We start from the raw sequence: 26819 nt of genomic DNA on the forward strand, positions 1-26819 counted from the left end.
GAGTAGGAGTCCTACAGGGCTTCCGGATCAAACTGGGGGCTTTGCCAGCCGACTCAGGAAAAAAAAAAAAAAAAATACGGTAAAGATCCGTGTTGCCTACTTCCAGAGACAAGGCTGCCAGCTATAAGCATGACGTAATTACACCTCTCGCCCCCCCCCCCCCTCTCCCCTGCTCTTCTACGCCCCTCTTCCGACCATGTATGTTACTGGCCATTAAAATGAAACAACCAATCACATTGAAGCTGTCAAACTACGTAAGCTTCAATTGAATAGTATAAAAAAGGCTGCATGTTCAAAGATATACAGTATTTCCACATAGAAAAATTCGTAACCGCACGTTAGTTGCATAAAATGGTAACATGTTAAAAATTTACATTGCCAGTCTTACAGCAATTCCAAAATATTACGTAAGCTTTACTTCAGTCACGTAAAAATTGCGCTGTGTTCAAAGAAAATCGCCAGTACTGCGGTATTTACATGTCGCAAACATATGAAACCTTCACTTGAATTTGCGCCATATGTTGCCAGTACTGCAGTAGTTAAAAGAATGTACCTTACCCGAATTGAGTAAAATGGTTGCCATATTCGAAAAATATTGCCAATACTACAGTACTGCTCAATGTCTTACATATTTTGAGAAATAATTTAATTTTTGTACAAGGACTGTACTTTCAGGTTGTTGACCATTCATCTATGTCTTGTTTTACAATTACCTTGGCCATGTTTCATCTCTTACTTGTACAACAATTATCGTTGGCCATGTTGTAAGTACATATATCTTATTTCTTGCGTTATGAACATTTCCTTGTTATGCTAACGATTTTGTCAAAACGCCTTCTTTGTAACCCATAATGGTGATTAGTAAGTCTTTTTGTCCATGGCTACGTTGTGTTACTCTGCGTATTTTGGAGCGTTATGATTAGATTTTGGTATTGTCTAGTAGCTGATGGTGGGAATACAATGTGTATTCGATTTAGTGACTGTTGGCACCATAGTTCCAATCGTTAAATATTGCAACTTTTCCCAGAAATTTGTTTTTATGTGAAATTTTAAGTAGGCCTACTTCAAAAGTAACAAAAATCAGTAACGTCGATTACACGTTCCTGGCTATGGACATTATGCTTTATCTTCTTCTCCTGTAAAATAGCGCATTACTTCAAAAGCAGCAAGTGATGTATTTTCCATCTAAGAGCCACGAGTAACAAAAGCTTAAGACAGAAATGCTAATATCCTTTATGTATTTCGATACATATTTTAGACATGGAAATGCCATTGTAACACTTGACTTACTTATCATGTGTTGCTGACATAATACGTTATAAAGCGTACATGCCTAGACTTCACTGCATTTAACACATCACGGTCACTACAGTTCCTTTTAGAATCGTTAGTCGGACGTTACATAACAATTGTTCGTTGTTCCGTAGCAACTGGCAATCGTTCGTTAGCAAGTGACAGTTGTTGCTTAGCAGTTGTTAAGCGGAGTATTGTAGTATTGGTGACTATCCTTGATCATGACTTCATTTTAAGCAGTTCAGACGAAGCTTGGGTAATTTTTTGGAAGTACTGTAGTACTGCTACGTACCTCGCTGCTGAGCGCCCATAAGCCCCAACTCACACACTTATACTGCTACGTATTTTTTTTTTTTTGGAAAATGAGCCAGTTTTAGCGAAGGTCACGTATTCTTTCGTCATGGAGGTACTGTAGTATTGGCGATTATCTTTCAACATGGCACCCCTTTACGCAATTCGTTCGAAGGTAAGGAAATACTGAACATCTTTGAATTCGGCGGCATTTTTACGCGATTCAAGTGAAGCTTACGTAATTTGACAGCTACATTATGACAGGCTGTTTCATTTTAATGGCCGCTAAAATATTAGATCTTATTGGCTGAAGAAGGGAGGGGAGGAGCCAGAGAGAGAGAGAGGGTAGGTGCGCGACGGCGCCATGTGTACGGTTAGTAGCCCTGCATCTGTATGTAGGTAACACAGATCTTGTTTCCTAGGTTGGCAAAACATCTTTCTTGGCCTCAGACGCCTGCTGTATTCACGTTCTTGTGGCATGGCACACAGCCACCTCTTTCACTTTCCTCGGAAGCCTCAAGTGGCAGGCATATGCAGAATGACCGCGATGTATTTCTCTAGGCGGAACGTTTACTGAGCAGCCTTAAGACAAACTTCTGCAACCAAGATCTCCTCAAAATCATCCATCATCGATAAAAAATATGCTGCACTGAAGGACTAACACATTAACAGTTTCATAGACACAGCTACTTCTTCTTTTTTTATATATATGTGAATGACACTATTGTAAGTCACACTCTCAACAAAAAGAAAATTTTGCTTATGTAGACGATAGAAAAATTAATCACTGAACATCTGCGATGAGTCTAAATTGTGTGCTCAGTGGAAACACGAATCCGGAACTCTGCTGTCCGTAACCTGTGCGCTTGTGAGGCAGCGGCGCCGTCTTTTACAAGAGCCTGAAAACTATTTCTGCGGTCAGCCAGAAAGCGATGGAGAACATACAGACCATAGTTGCCTGTCTGCAAGTCCACATTCTTGTCCAGCCAAGTGAAATTTCTATTCTCTGTTTACTCAGCGGGATCGTAGGATTATAATGAAGTTTTTGAGTTAAAACTGATATATATATATATATATATATATATATATATATATATATATATATATATATATATATATATATATATATGTGTGTGTGTGTATTTCATAAACTTTCACATGCACAACATAGTAATATTCCTGATGATAATAAAATAATAAATATGATACCTCTATCACAAACTGCACTATGAGCAGTTCAGAGGCGACCTCTACTGTAAGTTTCCACTCAGTGGCCTTCTGATAATAAAAGTTAATTGCTCGCCACAAAAATGGAAAACAAAAGCCACCACTTGCCACGCCGCTTTGTTAACGTTACGGGCGGCACACAAACAGTTACTTTCGCGAAATACAGACTATCCAGGACGGTGTACAGTCCTCGCGAGTTCACTTCCTATTTGTACTGAAAACATGCGTTTAGTTTCAGTCTGACTGTGACGTCACCCGAGGCAGCGTCTAAGCCGGCGTTTGACTGACGCGGACCGTATGGTGGCTGGGTGGGAAGTGAAAACCAATCGTTGCCTCTCAGGCCTTATTTATATACGGTCAGGGGAACACCTTCCGTTATCCGCTCCATGCTCCTACAGTAGCCTCTAAATGGTCGCTTTCTTGGACACGTAATATTTTATAACACTGTTGTGTATTAATTTAGAAGCTTCGTAATATTTTGTATGAATGGAAAGAAGGTGGCTATAATCACAGAGAAATACTTAGCTCTCCTGCATTTAAACTTTGCCGTCTAGAATTTTTAAAACGGAACTGACAATAGAACATGACATCTGAACTAAAGCTTTAAGAGATCTTGTATTGATTGTTATGTACATCAAAGTCTTGAAACTTGTTGAGGCTGTATCATTTAACGGGTTTCATAAGGTACCACAATCAAAACTTCCTATCATTAATATTAATGGAAATGGAAATTCCGTGTGGCTAGGGCCTTCCGTCGGGTAGACCGGTCGCCTGGTGGAAGTCTTCAGAGTTGACGCCACTTCGGCAACTTGAGTGTGGATGAAATGATGATAAGAAAGACAGCACAACACCCAGTTCCCGAACGGAGAAAATCTCCGACCCAGCCGGGAATCGAACTCGGACCGTTAGGTATGACAGTCCGTCGCGCTGAACAATCAGCTACCAGGGGCGGGCATTAACATTAATGAAACTTAATCTATTAAAAATAAGGATGTTTTTGTTCCAAATTTTGCTTTCAGTAAATTACTCGAAAACTATCAGAGGTAGCTTAATGTGGTCACATACTTAAGGTTTTCGTATCGAACTCAGGCTTCATATGAATATTTGGCTTTGTAGCTTTGCTATCTAGCGCCACTTATATTTTTTAGAAACCTGGAGTCTGACTAAAATTTTGTTCCTATCAAGTTGAAATTCGTAACAAGTGATTTTGACATACATCTGCACATTCTGATCAGTTTTTGGCTTTCTAGATTTACATTTTAGCGCCAGTTATTTTTTATTAAAGCGATGTATTTAGGGAAAGATATTAATCTGATCACACTGAGATTTGACAGTTTAGACATTGACATACTGAAGCATATGTTGACTAAATTTGGAAAAGCAACTTTAAATTTTAATTTCATTCTTAAATTATGGAGCAATACTTGTTTGCTACGCACAGACGCGTTATGGTGACATGGAAATTTTAGAAATTTGTGGTAAATTCCTATGGAACCGAACTGCTGAGGTCATCGGTCCCTAGGATTGTATCATATTGTACTGTATAGAACTGAGGACCTAGAAACGACGGAGAGGCTTCGTTCCCGATCTAACCCTCAGTGGTTCACAACCCCACAACAGGCTACAGCAGTCCATTCACCCCACCGCCGCCCCACACCGAACCCAGGGATATTATTCGATTCGGCCCCCTAGTCGCCCCCCCCCCCCCCCCCCCCCGAGAAACGTCTCACACCAGACGAGTGTAACCCGAAATGTTTGTATGGTAGAGTAATTATGGAGCGTACGTGGGGACAGTGTTTGCGCAGCAATCACCGACATAGTATAATTGAGTTGGAGTAAGGAGAACCTGTCCGCATTCGCCGAGGCAGATGGAAAACCGCCTTGAAAACCACCCACAGACTGGCCGGCACACCGGACCTCGACACTAATCCGCCGAACGATTTCTATATGCATATTATTCGATTAACAGATGAACCGAGCCTGAAAGTATCGCACTGTAAGATGATGTTTGCTTGTCGCAATGAAGAATTTCAATCTGAAAACCTTTAGTAATACCTTGTGGACCACAACGTATTAATTAAAAAAAAATGGCTCTGAGCACTAAGGGACTTAACATCTATGGTCATCAGTCCCCTAGAACTTACAACTACTTAAACCTAACTAACCTAAGGACATCACACAACACCCAGTCATCACGAGGCAGAGAAAATCCCTGACCCCGCCGGGAATCGAACCCGGGAACCCGGGCGCGGGAAGCAAGAACGCTACCGCACGACCACGAGCTGCGGACACAACGTATTAATTAATGAAACTGAAGCATTATTTGAAAACTTCACTTCAATGAACTACATTAATAAAAAATATTTCACACAAGAAATTAAATCTATCATTGTAGTAAATAAATTACAAATAGCATAAAGTTTCTAAAAAAAATTGTAAGTCAACCATCTCTGTGTCTCATCGCTGTTGCTTTACATTAGACGTAATGCGAGGTATAGTGAAGAACAGATTTTACTTGACTCTCATGAATTTTTAAGTAGTGCACAAATTATTAATTCGTACACATCATAAAATCCATTGATAGTGACCGGGCCAAATATTTCACGAAATAAGCATCAAACTAAAAAACTACAAAGAACGAAACTCGTATAGCTTGAAGGGGGAAACCAGATGGCACTATAGTGTGCATGCTAGATTGGATTGCCATAGGTCAAACGGATATCAACAGCGTTTTTTTTAAAGATAGGAACCCCCATTTTTTATTACATATTCGTGTAGTACCTAAAGAAATATGAATGTTTTAGATGGAATACTTTTTTCACTTTGTGATAGATGGAGCTGTAATAGTCACAAACGAATAAGTACGTGGTATCACGTAACATTCCGCCAGTGAGGACGGTATTTGCATCGTGATACATTACCCGTGGTAAAATGGACCGTTTACCAATTGCGGAAAAGGTCGATATCGTGTTGAAGTATGGCTATTGTGATCAAAATGCCCAACGGGCGTGTGCTACGTATGCTGCTCGGTATCCTGGACGACATCATCCACGTGTCTGGACCGTTCGCCGGATAGTTACGTTGTTTAAGGAAACAGGAAGTGTTCAGCCACATGTCAAACCTCAACTACGACCTGCAACAAATGATGATGCCCAAGTAGTTGTTTTAGCTGCTGTCGCGGCTAAACAGCACATCAGTAGCAGACAAATTGCGCGAGAATCGGGAATCTCAGAAACGTTGGTGTTGGGAATGCTACATCAACATCGATTGCTCCCGAACCATATTTCTATCCACCAGAAACTGCATGGCGACGACTTTGAACGTCGTGTACAGTTCTGCCACTGGGCACAAGAGAAATTACGGGACGAAGGCAGATTTTTTGCACACGTTATATTTAGCGAGAAATTACGGGACGAAGGCAGATTTTTTGCACACGTTCTATTTAGCGACGAAACGTCATTCACCAACAGCGGTAACGTAAACCGATATAATATGCGCTATTGGGCAACGGAAAATCCACGATGGCTGCGACGAGTGGAACATCAGCGACCTTGGCGTGTTGATGTATGGTGCGGCATTATGGGAGGAAGGATAATTGGTTCCCATTTTATCGATGGCAATCTGAATGGTGCAATGTATGCTGATTTTCTACGTAATGTTCTACCGATGTTACTACAAGATGTTTCACTGGATGACAGAATGGCAATAAACTTCCAGCATGATGGATGTCCGGCACATAGCTCGCGGTTGAAGCGGTATTGAATGGCATATTCCATGACTGGTGGATTGGTCGTCGAAGCACCATACCATGGCCCGCACGTTCACCGGATTTGACGTCTCCGGATTTCCTTCTGTGGGGAAAGTTGAAGGATATTTGCTATCGTGATCCACCGACATCGCCTGACCACATGTGTCAGCGCATTGTCAATGCAGGTGCGAACATTACGGAAGGCGAATTACTCGCTGTTGAGAGGAATGTCGTTACACGTATTGCCAAATGCATTGAGGTTGACGTACATCATTTTGAGCATTGATTGCATTAGTGTGGTATTTACAGGTAATCACGCTGTAACAGTATGCATTCTCAGAAATGATAAGTTCACGAAGGTACATGTATCACATTGGAACAACCGAAATAAAATGTTCAAACGTACCTACGTTCTGTACTTTAATGTAAAAAACCTACCTTACCTACTGTTCGTCTAAAATTGAGAGCCATATGTTTGTGATTATTACAGCGCCATCTATGACAAAGCGAAAAAAGTGGTCCAAGTAAAACATTCATATTTCTTTACGTACTACACGAATATGTAATAACAATGGGGGTTCCCATTTAAAGAAAACGCCGTTGCTATCCGTTTGACCTATGGCAGTGGCATCTAGCGGGCCAACCATAGCGCCATCTAGTTTCCCCCTCCAAGCTAGACAAGTTTCGTTCTTTGTAGTTTTTTCGTTTGACGCTTATTTCGTGAGATACTTGGCCCGGTCACGATCAATGGACCACCGTGTATATATATAAGTGTGTGTGTGTGTGTGTGTGTGTGTGTGTGTGTGTGTGTGTGTGTGTGTACGTACCACATCTCCTCCTAAGCCACTGGACCGATTACATCCAAACTTGGTGCGCATATCCGTTACTGTCAAGCAACAATGGCTGATGGGAGAAGAGCCACCTATCACAGTTCAGGAGGTATGATGACAGAAACAATGAGATGCCAGATAAAATCCCGCACCATGCATGGCGTTTAAAGCTGTTGCTTCTGTGCTACTAGCTCTGAAGAGGATCATAGAAGTCAAATTTTTCTGAAGAGTTGTGTCATATTGATGCCTAGAAAATAATCTTCTTTCGCAGTGTCGTTTTAAGATCTCAAAGTAAACCTGGTAAAGTAGCTAATAAACTGTGGCACTGTTCCAAACAAAAGTGATCCGTGACGCCTTTGAGTTAGTAGATTCTGTCTGGTACCACTGGCTCAGGTGCATTATCGACTATCCCTCTTGCGACCCCATTGCCGCTATCTATGAGGAAGAGTTGGTATCTGTGGGTTGTGTACTTAGAAGGTCTTTGCTTGCCGGTACATATACGGGGTTCGCTGGCCCGAGGAGGAGGCACGAAGTTTGGGGGTTGTTGGTGGCGTCGCGACAAGAGGTGGTGACGAGGTCCGAGCGGCTGAAGCCACGAGCTGCGCAAGGAGGATGTGCGAAGAGTGAAGATACAGGAGTACTTCACCAGGTCAGTGTCGACTACAAGTAGCAGGCCGATATCCCGCCGGTTGGTTGGCAACATTCGTGTCGGACGACCGCTCGTGGCTTGGCTGCCCTCCTCTACCTGGCCTTCATCGCCACCACTCACTAACCGCTGTGACGCACCGTAGGTCCGTGGACCTGTTCGTTGATAAAGAGGAGTAACATTCTGTAATCCTCGCAGCGGTTTTTTTGTCATTGACTACCTGCTCTCCTTATTATTTTCTGGTTTGTACCCGAACCTCAGTGTTTTACTCGGTCGGCTCTTTGGTAGTAAATATAGGCCGTAGTATAGTACTAAGACAATAGTTGTCGTTTGAAAAATTTTCACGGTGTTATACTGCCTATTCCTTTCTGGTTGTACCAGATCATTAATGTTCTAATGAATCAGATCCTGATCGTAAATGCATCCGGAACAATTGTACTAAGGTACAGGTAGCCGTTAAATAAAAGAGGGGCCTTGTGCTTAAATTTAGATTTTAATCGGTTCAATTCTTTGATTGTATTTGCATTTCTCAGTCATTAGTTATAATCTGAACAACCTGTTGTACTAAGCTGTGCGTTGCTGTGTTCGGAGGTCCGGGTCATCATTGGTGTATTTTAGCTGGATCTTGTGGTTCCGCCGAGTGTGCTCTCTTGTAATAAGCGTTCACAAGTAATATTTTAAGAAGTTCCTTCAGAGCGGTCTTAATAACTGACAATCAATTTAACTTTGAAAATATTAACAGCCAACTGTCATCTGGGATTTAGTCAAAACAAGGTCGTCAAAAGGGACGGGTTGAAATCCAGTCGCACTTAGGTTGCCGATTGATATTAAGAGTTGGTTGCTTTGTAGTAAGCCTTGTCATTGTTATATTGTTTCGTAATCTGTTTAACCTTTAAGCACAGGTGTGCATCTTAACCCTGAACTTTTCGATATACAGCCGGCCGAGGTGGCCGAGCGGTTCTAGGCGCTACAGTCTGGAACCGCGCGACCGCTACGGTCGCAGGTTCGAATCCTGCCTCGGGCACGGATGTGTGTGACGTAATTAGGTTAGTTAGGTTTAAGTAGTTCTAAGTTCTAGGGGACTGGTGACCTCAGCAGTTAAGTCCCATAGTGCTCAGAGCCATTTGAACCATTTTTTCGACGTACAGCTTTAAAATTAAAAGTTACATCATGTGTTTTGAGTAATTGAATCACTCTTGTCATCAATGGTGCTTATGTAGTTTCCACATCTCGCAGAAGGGCATTTAATAAGACAGACTGTGTCCAGCGCGGTAGCAAACACCGCTGTATCACGCGGTAACGAGCGAGCTGCAGGTCCGGCCGTCTTGTAATCGTTGTCATATTGTTTGCTGTTTTCATTTCTTTTGCAAAAGCTTATTCATCTTGAGGTTTAAGGTCAAAAGAATTTTGCAAATTCGTTCATTTTGTAAAAATATTATGGTATATTGTTAAATATGTAAAGTGGCAACGGTCTTGTACCTTACCTGAGTCCATTTAACGTGACTGTAATCACTTTGGGAGCACTTTAGGTCAAAAAAAAAAAAAGACTGACAGCGGCGCAATCCCTTTTTAGATAAGTAGTCCTTGTTTGTTGCAGTAATACTCTAAATTACAGTGTATCGGCACGCTGGCTAGAGCTCGAGTACCTCCCCAGCTAGCCGCCGAAGGCCACAGCCTAAAGCCGTCGGCACACGGACCGTGCATCCGAACGTTGAGCGTTGAGCGTGCCGTGTTTCTGACGTCATAGCGTGGAATAGCACGCTCGGGAATCTTTCCGAACGTGGAGAGCGATATCTGGCATGTCAGATATTCTGAGCGTGCGTCTGAGCGTTGACCAATGAGATGGCACAGCGCCACCTACGTCACAAGCACGCCGTCTCCCTTCAGTACAGAGTAGTGAGACGCCATATTGGCATTCATTTCAAGCCTATATGTACATATGCCGTTTCTGAGCACCAGCAAATTGAGAATCACTGGAAAACCCGTTGTTAACTGTGTGATTCGTTCCAATAAAATAATGAGAAACATCATATTCGTGGCAAAAGAATTATTGTAACTTGCGTATTATGAGAGTAGGCTATTTGAAGGCAGCGACACCCAAAACGCATTGTTCTTGGTACAATTTGTTATAGTTAAATTTCAATTAGTAACATATCTACGATTAAGGTTTTCAGCAACGACTAACATAATATGATTACAGGTGAAATATCTGATGTTGGTTTAGCGTAATGAATAGTGTCACTATCCTATCATCATTTGTTTGTTGCAGGCGGTGGTTCGTGTCTTGACACTTCCAATTTTTTTTCCTAACATTCTCGTTTTTATTAGGTTCTGATACTTTATTATTAGTTTAATATAAGTATATACTATAATATTTGATGTTATGTAAATATAAGTTCACCTTTTTTTGAGGGGTGACTTTGTTCGATTGGCTTAATGTACAGGACAGCTTGCGCTACTTGTATAAAGATATTTTGCTCCTTTTTCTTTTACGCTTCGTAACTCACATGTTGCAAAGATTCTGCTGCTGGATAAGAACAGTAATCAAGTAAGGTCACTTGGGGTTTTACTAAAATGTGGGAATGATGAAATAATGTTTACCTTATGCGCAGAAGTATTCCACATTTGTAACGCATTGTGCATTTTCAATTTCTCGCGGCGTAATGAATAATCGATTAAATTTCGAGGATGCAGCTGCGCAAATAAAATTTCCTCCACTGATATTTCGGCCGCGGCCGCGTATCGTCCGGCCATCCTCAGAGTGAGACACAAGCTTGTGACTCACTCTGAGGATGGCCGGACGATACGCGGCCGAAATATCAGTGGAGGAAATTTTATTTGCGCAGCTGCATGCTCGAAATTTAATCGATTGTAACGCACTGTTTGTAATGGAACTTTTATAAGCCTGTGTCCTTATTGATTGGACATGGTACTTTCCTTTTCGTGGACGATGGAGGAAATGTGCGTTTTAATAGAGCTAACGTGGGAATTTTACGCGCGCCCGTTGAGTAAACATTGTGATTTACGAACTAGAAGCATCCCTCAACTGCCGCTGGAGTGCGTTGCGATCGCGTATACCACGTTGGGGCCCACGTACCGTATGCCAAGTTGCATCGTTCCTGAGCGTTCAGCAGCACGTTGAACTCGGCACGCTCAACGTCAACGTTCGACAGCACGGTCCGTGTGCCGACGGCTGAACGGCATGAATGGTGAACTGGAGAGGTTCTGTAATCCGTATAGAGAGGCCACAGCGGTCGCCAGCCTCTGAGGGACGCGCTGCTGCATGTGTTCAAGTGTTTACCAAAACACAGCAGTGGATGGACGGGCTTTCCTGTGTGTGCTCTCGCCCATGTCCCACTAATTTTACGCCTTCGAGTAACTCAAGTGGGGCAGGCCACGAGTTCCGAATAACAAAAACTTTCAATGCAAGAGTCTGTGTTCGCTACGACAGGGAATCTTGCTGGGAAAATCTCGGGTGGTCTCTTAGGAGAAAAATTCCAGTAAACGTGTTATTGTCCACAGCTGTCGTTCTTCCCAGCCGGCGTGGGCGGAGTTTACTTGTTAAATTTTCTAGAAAGGGAAGAAATGTGGAAAAGAGTTCTATTCCCAGGCCATACATTGGTCGGCACTGGCAAAGTGGGTATTTTGAGGGCTTCTAGTGATGTGATTCGCTCGGTAAAAGTTGAAGTGGGAAGAGCGATCTTGCTCGACACTCTATGGTGGTCTTCCGTTCTGGGCTCTCGTACTGAGAGGACGTTAGGCAAGTCGTCTCGCGTCTTGGTCTTTCGCTCTGAGAGGACGTTAGCCGCGCCAGGTCTTCGCTGCCGGGAAGACTGTTGCAAATAGAGAAGTTTAGGGACAGCGATCTGTTGTCCGAGTATTATAGGAGTGTACTTTCCGAGACGCCACACGCCGACCGCACAGCCGCTCCGTCGCCGTCGGAGTCCTCCCTGCAACAGGAATATTAAGCTGAGATCGCTCCCGCTTCGTCCTGTGTTAGGAGTAACGTTAAATAGTTGGACCACGTGCGATTGCTGTTTCCACAGATGTTTCACGGTAGCTTGGGGTGTAGTAGCTCTTCGTATTTTACGTTTTGTGTCGAAATCAGCCGGTCAGCCAAGTTATAAGAGATCGCATTTTAGACCGATTTTAACACAGTTCACTGCCAATGCCAGTTAGGAAGGTAATTTGTAATTGTTTTATTTAGCATCGATCAGAAGGTTATAATAAAATTATTGCGATTCTGTAGAGCCTTTACTTTCACTAGTTGATCCTGAATTCACCCTTTTGCTTTATTTTATTTTTGTGTATGTGTTTGATGTGATCGTTCATGTCTGGAAGTAAAAATAGGTGTGATTTATCGTCACCACTACAACCACAGATTAATTAGGTGTTACAGGGCCACATTTAAATCTAGCGTTATCCATTTTTGCGTACAGTTCCACTCCCAGTTTCTGTGTAACTTGTTTGTCTGGGGCGAACACACGCAAAATCCAGACAAGCAATGAGTGGGGTGTTGCAAACAAACAGGTTGTGTGAAAAGGAAGTTATATTGGTGGGTCCCCTCTTCCACGTTTTCCTTAATTCCAGTTAGTAGCACGTATCGAAAAGTGATCTTTCTTTTCATTTTCTTCTTTTTTTTAATCAACAGTCTTCTGACTGGTATGATGCGGCCCGCCACGAATTCCTCTCCTGTGCTAACCTCTTCATCTCAGAGTAGTACTTGAAACTTACGTCCTCAGTTATTTGCTAGATGTATTCCAATCTCTGTCTACCTCTACAGTTTTTGCCCTATACAGCTCCCTCTAGTACTATGGAAGTCATTCCCTGATGTCTTGACAGATGTCCTATCACCCTGTCCCTTCTCCTTGTCAGTGTTTCCCACGTACTTCTTTCTTCTCCGATTCTGCGCAGAACCTCCACATTCCTTATCTTATCAGTGCACCTAATTTTCAACATTCGTCTGTCACGCCACATCTCAAATTCTTCTATTCTCTTATGCTCCGAATTTCGGGCAGTGCATGTTTTATTACCAAACAATGCTGTGCTCCAGACATACATACTCAGGAATTTCTTCCTCAAATTAAGGCCTATGTCTGATTGTAGCAGACTTCTCTTGCCCAGAAATGTCCTTTTTGCCAATGCTAGTTTTCTTCTGATGTCCTCCTTGCTCCGTCCGTCATTGGTTATTTTACTGCCTAAGTAGCAGAATTCCTTAACGTCATGTACTTCGTGACCATCAATCCTGGTGTTAATTTCCTCGCTGTTCTCATTTCTTCTACTTCTCATTACTTTCGTCTTTCTTCGATTTACTCCCGATCCATGTTCTGTACACATTAGACTGTTCATTCCATTCAGCAGATCATGTTGTAAGTAGGCTGTTTAGGTTCTTATATTGGTAACGCCACGTAGCGCTCTGTATGAAAATCACTGGCTGTGCTGTGAACAGTCTGTGGCTGGTTTGCATTGATGTCTGCCATTGTAGTGTTGGGCAGCTAGATGTTAACAGCGCGTAGCGTTGCGCAGTTGGAGGCGAGCCAGCAGTGGTGATGTGGGGAAGTGAGATGGCGGATTTTTGAGAATGGATAGTATGGAGGTGTGTCCATCAGAAACATTAAATTTGTAAGAATGGATGTCATGAACTGCTAAATATATTATGACTATTAAGGTAAATACATTGTTTGTTCTCTATTAAAATCTTTCATTTGCTAACTATGCCTATCAGTAGTTAGTGCCTTCCGTAGTTTGAATCTTTTATTTAGCTGGCAGTAGTGGCGTTCGCTGTACTGTAGTAGTTCGAGTAACGAAGATTTTTGTAAGTGATTTGTGAAACGTATAGGTTAATTTAGTCAGGGCTATTCTCTTGTAGGGATTACTGAAAGTCATATTGCGTTACGCTAAAAAAAATATTGTGTCAGTTTAAGCAAAGTCATGTATAATTTTTCTAAGGGGACGTTTCATAATGTAATTCTTCTTCACTTTCTCTGAGGATAGCAATGTCATCGGATTATCTTATCATTGATATTCTTTCACCTTGAATTTTAATTCCACCCGTGAAACTTCCTTTTATTTCCATCATTGCTTCTTTGATGTACAGATTGAACAGTAGGGGCGAAAGAATACATCCCTATCTTACACCCTGTTTAATCCGAGCACTTCGTTTTTGGTCGTCCGCTCTTATTATTTCCTCTTGGCCCTTGTAAATATTGTATATTACCCGTCTCTCCCTATACCTTACCCCTATTTTTCTCAGAATGTCGAATGCCTTACACGATATTTACATTGTCGAACGCTTTTTTCAGGTCAACAAATTATAGCCTTGTTTCCATTATCAACCAAGACGTCAGAATTACCTCTCTGGTGCCTTTACCTTTCCTAAAACCAAACTGATCTAACACATCGCCAGTTTTCCTTTCGATTCTTCTGTATATTATTCTTGTTCAAAAAAATGGCTTTGAGCACTATGCGACTTAACTTCTGAGGTCATCAGTCCCTAGAACTTAGAACTACTTAAACCTAACTAACCTAAGGACATCACACACATCCATGCCCGAGGCAGGATTCGAACCTGCGACCATAGCGGTCGCGCGGTTCCAGACTGTAGCGCGTAGAACCGCTCGGCCACCCTGGCCGGCTATTATTCTTGTCAGCGACTCGGATGCTTGAGGTGTTAAGCTGGCTGTGCGATAATGCTCGCACTTGACAGTGATTATGAGAACTTAAAATATCTTGGAAGCTAAATAACACAAGGGAGACGAGGCAAGAAGGCCATGAACAGTAGCGTAAAGCAAACAAAGAAGGTACTCCTGAACAACTGAAGCCTACTAGCAGCAAATATAAGCCTAAATTTGGAAAACAAATTTCTGAAAACGTACATGTGAAGCACAGCATTGAATGGGAAGTAATTACGGACCACTGTGAAGCCGAAAAATAAGAGAATAGAAGCGTCTGAAAAGTTGTGCTGTAGAAGGATGTTGAAAATTAGGCTGACTGAGGAGATAAAGAATGAGGAGGTTCTCCGCAGAAACGTGGAAGAGACGAATACATGGGAAGGGCATAGGGCATGATTGGATGACCTTTTTTCGATCTCTAACGATGAGTGTGACGAGGAGGTATTGCATTCCTGCATTCCTCCCTTGGGCTGTACTAGTCATTCACCTCTTCTGTAAAATTCTTAGTATGTATCAAGACATGGAATTTTCGGAAGGCAGATATTAGAAATGAAATACAAACAAGTTGCCTCTTATTTGGCTGCGCGCTTTTGTGACCAGAGAGGTGTCGGAACAGTGCGAGTTACTTGTAAATACGTACCTGCGCTGACGAGCGTCCCTGGCAGTGGGCGTTGTGTTTTCCTATATGTTCCTGTGGCTGCGAAGTCTGCTGTTAACGGAAAGTTTTCCAACTAAACGCGGCAGATGCCGCTCGCAACTTTCGAGTAGCGCCAGCCGCAGTCTCGTGGCAAGCACTGTTGCAGGCTCCAGAAAGTTGTCCGAGCAACTTCTGCATTTCCAACGACGCGTGAAGCACGCCCCTCTGCGAGTAGTTTTTGATGGCGGACGAGAGTACGAGAATGCGGAATGAACTCTGGAGAGGGTGAAGCCCACATTTGTTTTGACACCATGGCTCGCACCCCGCAGCACATAGCAAGGGAGGCATTTTCTGTTTGCATCCATGAAATGAGGACGAGGGATCTTCAGCAAGCTGATCGGGCCAGGAAGTGGCAGTGAAATTCTGTACGCTCATAATAGTAATATTATTTTTTAAATTCTCGAATAAACGAAGGGCGTGAGGGTTGAATAAAATTATAAAACGTAAAATATTGGAAAAAGATAAAAAGTGGAATAGGAACTGTTTAAATTTAATTTACAGTTTATAACTACTAATGAAATTAAATGGTAAGTGTATTGCTTCTGTTTCCACCAATTTTACGCTTTTAGTGAAATCATTTGTATTTCCTGAGGAATTTAATTTTCCGTACTTCAGGCACCTGAAAGTTGAAACTGGTGAGGACATCCGTTCTTGTAGATCAATATCGTGTGCGTCCTCCTACAGAGATGTGTTCTAAGTACACCAAATTTGTTTGTGACTGGTTATTTTGTAAACCAAGAATCCTTAACAACCGTGGAGTTCATCAATATCCAGCCCAGATAAAATAAGAGTAAAATTTATTTTATTTACATTCCATCAATGACTCACTTTCTGGTTCAAGAGCTTCTGTGAGTTGCGATATCAAGTCAATTATTTGCCTCACCAAACATATCTTAGTCACTTTCATTTGATTCTGATAGTGGCGCTGGCAGAGACGTCTGCAACAGATTGGCAAGGGACTACAAAAGGCATCTATGGACGACCTAAGGAATGAAGAAGGTGAAGTAGATGTTTAAATCTACGGTTATACATAGAATGGCAGAAATTCTTTCTTCAAAGACAGGTCAGATCATCTCAAACCACAAACTCAAAGAGGTCTGTCGCACTCCACTGAAGGCGATAGCACTTGTTGGCTCCATGGACGGTGATTCGACGTTTCAAGTGGCATACGAAATCCCCTGCGATTGTAGCCTCTCATACTTCTTCCAACTAACCATGAGCGAGAAATTAATGAAAAATTCGAGGAAAGTCGACGAATACGGCTCCTACAGACCAGTGAATAAGATATCGCAAAGCACTTATCGACAAAGGTGATTCTATGCTGTTTGAGAGCGTCCCAATTCACTTTTTAACTGCCCTTTTGTGAGATCCTCTTGTTAAACAAACACTAGAAACTCTCCTATATAAAGATTTAAGTAGTCGTGGATGCTGGTTTCAGCCTCAACTATCATGACTTTGATTGGATTATCTGTGAAAGACGTCACTAGGATGCTGCCACCATTAAGTGCGTCCGACCACAGTAGCCTCATGCACCATGGCCCATACTGAGTTTTGAAGTGTCGGCAACGGCTAGCTATGTTGCTTCAATCGGCCGACTCACTTTGAGGATGGCTGAGAGTAACGCACCACCAAATACCGGTGGAAGGCAAGAATTTCCTAAGAACGAAAACACAAAATTTTATGGATCAGAAAATATGCTGGAAAATACTTTCAGTTTTGTAGTTCATATTTCATGTGACTTATTTTACTTTAACGCTTTTGGTAGTAAGACTCACTCTGAGAAAAAAGAAAAGCCGACGCACAACGAAGGAATTTTCCGAATGGGAGGGAAATCGGTAAATGTGTTGTACTTATACAGGCAAACAAATGATTATAATCTCAGAAAAATTGGGTGATTTGTTTAAGAGAAAGAGCTTCACAAATTGACGAAATCAATAATGCGTTGGTTCACGTTCAGGCCTTATGCAAGCTGTTATTCGGCTAGGCTTTGATTAGTACTGTTTTTGGGAGTCCTCCTGAGGGGGGGATCGTGCCAAATTCTGTCCAATTGGCGTGTTGTATCGTCAAAATCCCGAGCTGGTTGGAGGGAACTGCCCATAATGCTCCAAACGTTCTCAATTGGGGAGATATCCAAAGTGAATTTGACAAGCTTACGTCATCGGATTGGATTCTCACGGACTGGAGTAGAATTGTCTTCATTCATGAGTTCCGCTTCCAACTGAGCCCCACTGAGCAAAGAAGACATATCTGGAGACGTCCCACAAAGTGGTGGTACGCCATCCTGACTGTCGCCCCTCTTAACGCCCGACAACCGGGAGCGACGGTATGTGTTGCCAGTTCCCCAGCACCACTTTGGTTGTCATCCGCGCACCCTTACAACACGCGGTACGCCGCCGATAGTCTACGCCCCGTTTTGTTGCCCTTCATGGCAAGCCATCTTGGGTGTTAATTTCAGCGAGATAATGCCCACCTGCACACGTCTGTTGCTTGCCTTCTTTCTTGCCAAACCCAGCCTTGATCAGTAAGGTCGCAAGATCTCTCCTCATATGACAATGTTTGGAGCATTATGGGCAGGGCCCTCCAACCAGTTCGGTATTTTGACGATCTGAGTCTCCAATTGGACAGAATATGGCGCGATATCCCTCAGGAGGATGTTCAACAACTCTCCAAATTAGCGCAAAGCCGAATAGCTGCTTGTAGAATGGCCAGAGGAGGACCAACGAGTTACTGAGTTGCTAAATTTTTGAAGCTCTTTCTCTTGAATAAGTCATTCAGTTTTTCTGAAACAGTAATCATTTGTTCCTCTGTATGTCATATCTGCCGATTACGGTCGTTTTTATTTATTTATCTGATTGTATTTTGCTAATACAGGGTAACCGTGGTGGAAAGTAGCTTGCTCGCCAGGTTTCGAGAGGGTGCGTTTCTGGATGAGGTATCGAATATATTGCTTCCCCCTACTTATACCTCCCGAGGAGATCACGAATGTAAAATTAGAGAGATTAGAGCGCGCGCGGAGGCTTTCAGACAGTCGTTCTTCCCGCGAACCATACGCGACTGGAACAGGAAAGGGAGGTAATGACAGTGGCGCGTAAAGTGCCCTCCGCCACACACCGTTGGGTGGCTTGCGGAGTATAAATGTAGAATGTAGAATGTAGAAAGGTAGATATGCAAGTATATGACAGGAACATTCATTCAGATCAAAAAAAGCTAGTAATCATGGGCTCTTGATCACTAGAAGAGATGTGTTTCGCAGTAGCGAAGATGAACAAGTGCTCATAGCTCTTAAGGTATGCATTTTAGCTCCCATATTTACTGCCTTTTTCTTCATCTAATCGTTCCTCTCATATCTCTGAGTATTGATCATTCCTTCTGGGACACCATGTATGAAGCATGTGTATACGGTACGAATTTCTTAATATTATTATCTGGGCGTTAATGGTCAAGCTGTTACACTCTTTAGACAAACAAATAAACGGTAAAATGATAAGTCACACTCGTCACAAATAGGGAGTTTAAAATGAAGCAGAACGAGTCAAAAGCTCAAGGATACGCGGCGAATTATTTGAAATGGAGTAAAAAAGTTGTCAAGTGATTACAAGCCATGATATCAGAATTCTCGTTTGTCTCGACTTTAAAGGTACTTTTCGACGACTAAGCACAAAAAGAAAGTATAATAACTTCTTACAGGGTGAAAATTATTGAACTACATGAAAAAAAACGTAAATTAGTTACAAACTACGTTGTGCACACACTTCATTCAACATGTAAACGTCACCATAGATATTCGGATTTAGCTTACCACTTGTTCGATACGCCTGCCATCATTGGCGATGATATGGCGCAGACGAACAGCGAAATTCTGTATGACCGAAGTGTCAGAACATCGATGCTATCGATGACCTCGTGAATGACTGTTTTCAGCTCAGCAGTGGTTTTGGGGTTCTTGTTTAACACCTTAATATAGCCTCACAAAAAGGAGTCGTATGTGTTCATATCCGGAAAATATGGCGGCCAATGAAGACCCTTGCCAGTAGCCTCTGGGTACCCCCGAGCCAGAATGAGGTACCCAAAGTGCTCCTCCAGGACATCACTCTCTTGCTTCGGTGGGGTCGAGCTCCGTCTTGCATGAACCACATCTTGTCGAAATCAAGGTCACTTTGGATAATGGGGATTAAATCATCTTCCAGAACCTTCAAGTACTGTTCGGTAGTCATCGTGCCACCAAGAAATAACGCACCGATTATTCCGTGACTGGACATTGCATACCACCTGTTGAGAGTGAAGAGACTTCCCGATTGCTAAATGCGGATTCTCAGTTCCCCAAATGCGCCTATTTTGCTTATTGACGAACCTATCCAAATGAATGTGGGCTTCCTGGCTAAAGCAAATCATGCATACGCATACGAATTCTCATCATGCCCCGCGGCCAACCGTGCAGTATGAACGTCCCAATCGTCTGAAGCTATGACGATTTTATTTCATATAACTCAGTAATTGTCATCCTATATATTCAGTAACCATCAATGTGTTTAGAAACAGAATTATGAAAGTATATCGGCAATGTGGAACTTGAGTTTCTCCCAACGTGTAAAATGTACAGACAGCTGATGGAAATGCAACTGGATGACGTCTTCGACAAGTGCCGATATTTCGACAGGTGAACACCACGTCAGTTTCAAGGCGCAAATGCAACGAGAGAGCACTGTGCAAGGAAATTTGAAACCTCTGTATGCGGAGCATAGGCCACAAGATAACACACACACACACACACACACACACACACACACATACACAACGTAAACATGAGCACCACCACAAAATCAAAGATGAGTAGCGTCAGAAGTTTACCGATAATGAATATTAATACTACAAACGGCTGACGTAGCGCTAACTGAGTTTCTCTGTTCTTTGAGCAAGGACAGATCAGGAATCCAGACAGAATTTAAACAAAATCCTTTAGCTCTACTTGTAATGGGACATGCTAATTTAGTCTCGAGGGCTTCCTTAATAACAATATCCCAGTAGCTGAAAATGCTTGGAAGATAACTTTAATATTGATTTAGTAATGAAGTTAAATTATTTCGATACAGATATATAGGTATTTAAATGAGTAGGAAATAAGATAAAGAGAGTAGTAACTCATATATTGGAAATCTTGAGCGCATAATGGTGTCAGTAATTAATTTTTTTATACAGTGATCATAATAGTTTCAAGGTCCGCCCCCCCTTTTTTTTATTGATTTGAATTCTGAAGTGTTCTAAATTGATTTGACCAGCAAAAGTTAAAGTCAATATAAAAGCCAAAATTTATCAGTGTTTTTGTGGTTCTAAAATTTACTATATTATGCAGTGTTACTACGTGTTGTTTTGCATGAATGTACATCAACTTGTACAGGGAAGAAACTCAGTTAATGCCTAATTAGGCTGGCGACCGTATTATTAACAAATTGGTAGCATCTGCTGTGTTGCCTTTTTGTCCGTCCTGACGTGTAGTTGCATTTCGGACTTATTTGACGTATCATTGTTATTACAGAGTGGGTGTAAGTCTGATTTGCCTCCATTCAGGTACACGCGGTCAATATATATATACAAAAATCCGGTCTCGTAAGGTAAACCCCACTCACTTACCATAGTACAAGCTTTAATGAGTATTGTGTGCCCCATGCGCACGTTACAAGTGGCTCCCGGTGACAGGACATCCAGTTGTTACCGGTCACAAATTAACTTGAATACCGAATAGTGGATGTTCAGTGGCACGAATTGCAATATTATTCAGTAAAGTAAATAGCAGTGAACATCAAGTACGGCAGTGGGGTGTAATTTGCGTTCAGTATGGACAAGAACGTAGCCACAGTGGATGTGCCGAGCGTAATGGAAGATGCGGCTGACAATGACAGGAGTTTACGCAGCGAGACAGCAGATGGCGTTAGCAGTAGGCAATTGGCGTACATAAAATACCACAAACATGTTAACGAACAGATTGAAATGTCGAGATTGCCTAGAACACAGCAAGGAATAAAACAGGAAGTACAGGATGACTTTGTAGATGGTAGTGGGTATGTGAACGAATCCACTGAGATGTTTGATTCACCACAGATACAGAAAGAACCGAAAGAAAATTTTGATGTATGATCGGAACACACCGATTTCGTAGAACAAAACAGCGTGAAAACTTTAAGCATGAAAGATTTATTTGAACAGTTAACCAAACAAATTGCAGGACAGAATGATCAGCTTAAAACACACGTTGACGAGCAGCTTAAAACACAAAGTAATCAGCTCAAAACACAGAATGATCGGCTTAAAAAACACGTTGATCAGCAGCTCAAAACACGGAATGATCAGCTTAAAGCACAGGTCGAAGAACAAGGAATTAAAATTAGTAAACAAATAGAACAGGTAAAACAAAAAGTGGGTAATTTAAGCTCTGTAGTAAATACTATGAAGTCTGAAATTGACGCAAGTAATAAAAATATGAATACTATGCAGGGGGAAATTGACAACATTAACAGTAGGTTTGATGTTGAAATTCTCAACATCCAAGAGAAAGTAGTGCCTCTAGTTGAAACAAAAGTAGACGAAAAATTTTTCGGTCTTAAAACTGAGATCGTAAACGAATGCCAACATGGAATCTCACAGTTGAAAAAGGCAGTTTCAGATACTGAAAGAAATTTAGACGATAAAGTTATCGGATGTGTGCAAAAGTGTGAACAAAATACATCGAAAATTCAAGGCAAAATTTTCGATCTCGAGAGCAAAATCAAAAATAGGCCTGGTGTTGTCTGTAATGGCACACCACTTACGAAGCTGTTGGAAGGTGAAGAACGCTTCGATCCCGCCAAAAAACATAACTGATGGCATCCGTTAGATTTCATCAAAAATTGCGAGAGGATGTTTCCTGAACACTTGTCTGGTCAGGAGAAGATAAACGTAGTAATTAGCGCCTTAGCAGGTGATGCTAAGCGCTGGGGAATTAACTTGAATACTGAACTAATGACGTTCGAAGAGTTTAAACAAAAGTTTACGGAAGAATATTGGTCTGAACAAAAACAGGATCATTTGTGGCGCGAGTTTATCATGGCTAAACTTCATGATAACAGGGACAGGAATTCTTTGAAAGATTTCTGCGAATATTGGTACCGAAAGTTAACGCATTTAAGAGGGAGAAGATCCGATTCAGAAATCATATGGGAGCAATATAAAAAGCTTCCAGAAGATGCGAAGAGATACGTGGGAAGCAATCATCGCAGCTTCCAAGCGTTTCTTGAGAGGGTCGAAGATGAAGACCATTGGCGCGAAAGTCGTGCCAATTATCAGAATTTTGGTGACAGAAATAATCGCAATAATGACGAGAGAAATGACGGCAATGGGTTTCGCGTCAGCATGATACAGAGAGGTAGAGGCAGACGAAGAGGAAGAGGGGGTTATCCAGGTAGCGGTAGAGGGTACACCGCGCAAAATAATAACGACGCAGGAACTGATTTCCGCGAACGTTGCGGGCCAAACGGAAGCAGACAGAACATACCGGCCCCGATTTAAGAAACATTGCCGGACTGAAAGTAAAGTTATGAGACAGCTTAGAGACAGGCGTGAAATGACGCGACGTGTTGTTGCGAAAAAAGCGTCAGGTGCGAGCGCAGATGACTTATCTTCGCCGCGCAGAGCGATACATGTTAACAGGCGAGTGGAGCATCAGAGGGCAACGGCCCAGCCTAGCAGAACAGCTGTTCAGAGAGAAGCCGCTAGCAATGCGGCAGAATTAGGTACAAACATTGCCGTAAGAACTGGTGAATGCATTACGAGTGGCAATTCCATGGCGAAGGAAATAATAGATGGAACAGTGGATACACAGAGAGGTGCGGTTAGCAGTGTTAGCAATGAAGTAAATGGCGAGAATGAATTAGCAGAAGTAACTGATTGGCGTGTGCAGATCGACGATCTGTGCAAGGGCCTCAATCAATGTGAGTGGGAGGATTTTAAGAAGCAGTATGAGGCAAGGAGGTTAATTAGTGAAAAAGGAGATAGTAGGGACGTCGATAAGGTGACGTGGCCCAAATTTGAAGAGGAGAGAGTAAATAGCGTCGCGCAAAGTACGCGTGCTGCCGATAGGACGATGGTTAAAGATAGGAAGGAACTGGAGAATGAAATCCTAAGCATTGACGAGGAAGTAACTTCTGTTAACGATCAGCCAATAGTACAAGCTGTTACCGAAAGGCACCATGGGAAAGGGGGAAGAGTAATTGAAGTCCACGAGGATTACACTAAATATGAAGTAACAGTGGATGTGAGTAAAGCCGATAATGAGGCCATTTTGCCAAAAGAGGATATTGAGTTAAAATCAAAATCTGACGAAAATGCAGAAGAAGAACTTAGTGCCTGTCTCAGAAAAGCTTTTACGTTGGAACCTGAAAGCGATCCAGAATGGTCGGATTCTGACGATAGTTCAGATGACGAGTATTTCGGTATTAGTGAGAATAATGGGAATACAGCTAATTGCGATAATGTACATACTGATGACGAAGTTTTAAAACAGAACCCAGATGTTGAGACTGAACACAGAAAGAAAGAGCCACCTGACGACTCAGTGTCTATTTTGCAAAGAATTCAAGTAAGCAAAGACTTTGAACTCCAGAAACCGAGGAAACCACCAGATATAAATGGTTGATAGGTCAGAAACGTATCTTGGGACGATGTCACAGTCGACCAAGGTGCGTTGTGGAAAAAACAGGAAGGGGCATGAATTAGAGTCTGGGGCAGATTTATATTGGACTTTGAGAATGTCATGAACACAGTACTTCATGAAACTACTGGGTTCCCACCAGAAGAAATTTTGTTAGGCAGCAGAAGTAAAAGTTTAATTGAGGAAAAACCAGAGATTCCACCTTGTACAAGCTTGGGGTTGAGCCAAAAGAAAGAATTAGTCAGAAAAAGGGCTAAGCAAAAAAGCTGAATCTAGATCTAAAAGACATGATAAAAATCTGAAAGTTTCAAAATTTAAAATTAGGGATTATGTTCTTTTAAAAACCCACGAAAAATCTAGTGAACTGAATCGTGAAATTTCTAAATTTAAATATATTTATAATGGACCGTATATAATACAGAACATTCCACACAATAATGCTTACTACCTGATCTACCAAAATCCAAGAGACCTTTAGGTGTAAGAAACGTTGTGGACCGGAAACTGTATGTTCCTAGGAGTGAGTGACCTAAGTACACTCAGAGAGCAATCTGCAGTAAATGTGCTGTATCTTATGCTGAAACTTTTTTATTCTAAATGTAACAAATCTTTGTAAATGTATGTATACCAATGTCAGTGTGCTAATGTACTTATGTGAGTTTCAGATTACCAAATGTACTATAAATGAAGAGATGTATGGAGAAAAGGGCTGAAAAGAAAGGGTAAATGCTGCAAGCCAAATAAACGATGGGACTGCCAAAAACCAAAGAGGGCAGATAAATAGTCAAAGGAGAATTGTAAGTGTGGTACAAGTGATGTGATAAAAAGATGCGAAATGGACTGCCCAAATCTGAATAATAGGCAGCAAATAGATGTAGTGATTTTTGCAAATAGTATTGTGTGTTTATTAGTAAATAAGGAAATGGACTGCCATTCAAGGCAAGCAGCAACAAATTGCTTTATAGTATATATAGGTGTTTATATCTGCTTTGTAGTTAAGTGTTTGTGTTTCAGCTTTTGAATTTATTTTTCTGAGAAATTCAGTAATAAGTAATCTGCTATTTAAATTATGTAGTGATAGGAGGTTGGACTGTGCAAAAGGCACTTAAGTAAATGATAGGTAAATGTTCTTGATATATTAAAAAGTATAGACCTCTATAATGTGCGAGAAAGGAAGTTTAGTGATACAAAAATTTATGATGGTACATTCACTCAAAGATTCAGAACCTCTGTATAAATATAAAGTTTAGTGTTCCCATCAAATATGCACTAAGTGAAATTTACTGGAAACAGGGGCATGTGTAACAACAACAACGCTATACTATTGTACATATAAGTAAATTTTTTTTCCATCTGATTTTTCGATAAATTAGTGTAATTGATGTTCTGATTTCATTTGTTTTCTTGTTTCATGTCATTGTGTTAAGAAAACTGTAAACAAATTTCAATGTGAATATTAATATTTATGTCAAATGTAAAGCAATATTGTAATGGAATTGAAATGTAACAAATGTTGAGACTGTTGTAAGATGTTTAAGATTGTAACTGTGCATCTGGTCCATACGTAGGCAATGTGTTAGGATATGTAGAATGCAAAACCTCAGGTGAATACCCTGTCTGTAAGGGAGCGGTAAAAGGTGGATGGCAGCGAGCGCGGGAAAATGCGCACGGGCGCTGCACGGCACCACGAGCTCAGCAGTAGTAGTTGGTGTTTGGCATTGGTCTGAGCAACACCTTCTGGATCGAGGAGGCTCTCCTGGAAGACGTAGCTTCAGTGACCGTCGGGTATGCCGTTCCAACGCCCATACAGCATGGCAAAATTCCATAGGCACTAAACGGAAAAGTATTGCGACGCTATGAAGAAATAAAGTGCCGGTACGTCAAGAGCCATAGCTGTGGTTGTATGTGTGCTCTGTGCCTCGCCATCTCGCCGCCTGCCAACCGCCGCATCGATACAAACAGGTTGAAACTTTTAGTACTGTATTCGTATGGACCAGTGTTACTTTTGTTCCATACTGTTCAATAACAACTTAAATTTTACCAGAACTTTCCTATCATTTAATTATCCTCACAACTAACCTAGACAGGGTCCTTTCCAAATGTTGTGCAATCCGAGTGTCCCAAGATGAAAAATTAAAGTTTGTGTTAATAATAATTACCTGCAGACCTAGCTATGTTAGAATGGTGTTTAGAGAACTGTTTTGTTAATGAACCAGTAAATGAATAACGAAGGTCTGACAAAGTTGGAAGATAACTTTAATATTGATTTAGTAATGAAGTTTAATTATTTCGAGACAGATATAAAGGTATTTAAATGAGTAGGAAATAAGATAAAGAGAGTAGTAACTCTTATATTGGAAATCTTGAGCGCATAATGGTGTCAGTAATTCATTTTTTTATACAGTGATCATAATAGTTTCAAGGTCCCCCCCCCCCCTTTTTTTTTATTCATTTGAATTCTGAAGTGTTCTAAATTGATTTGACCAGCAAAAGTTAAAGTCAATATAAAAGCCAAAATTTATCAGTGTTTTATCTTTATTAAAATTGACATTTTGTTTGTGGCTCGAAATTACTATTTCTAGGGTAACCTATGCCCGATTTAAATCAGATCAATAGACAGTACGAAGTTTTGTAGTATTCATTATAGTGTAGTGTTATGTATTCATGGTTTTTCCATATCAGTACAGAAAGTGAAACTATCAGTTCAATAGATTATGTGGTTCTAAAATTTACTAT

Source organism: Schistocerca piceifrons, chromosome 6 (assembly GCF_021461385.2).
Source record: "Schistocerca piceifrons isolate TAMUIC-IGC-003096 chromosome 6, iqSchPice1.1, whole genome shotgun sequence".
NCBI classification, from domain to species: domain Eukaryota; kingdom Metazoa; phylum Arthropoda; class Insecta; order Orthoptera; family Acrididae; genus Schistocerca; species Schistocerca piceifrons.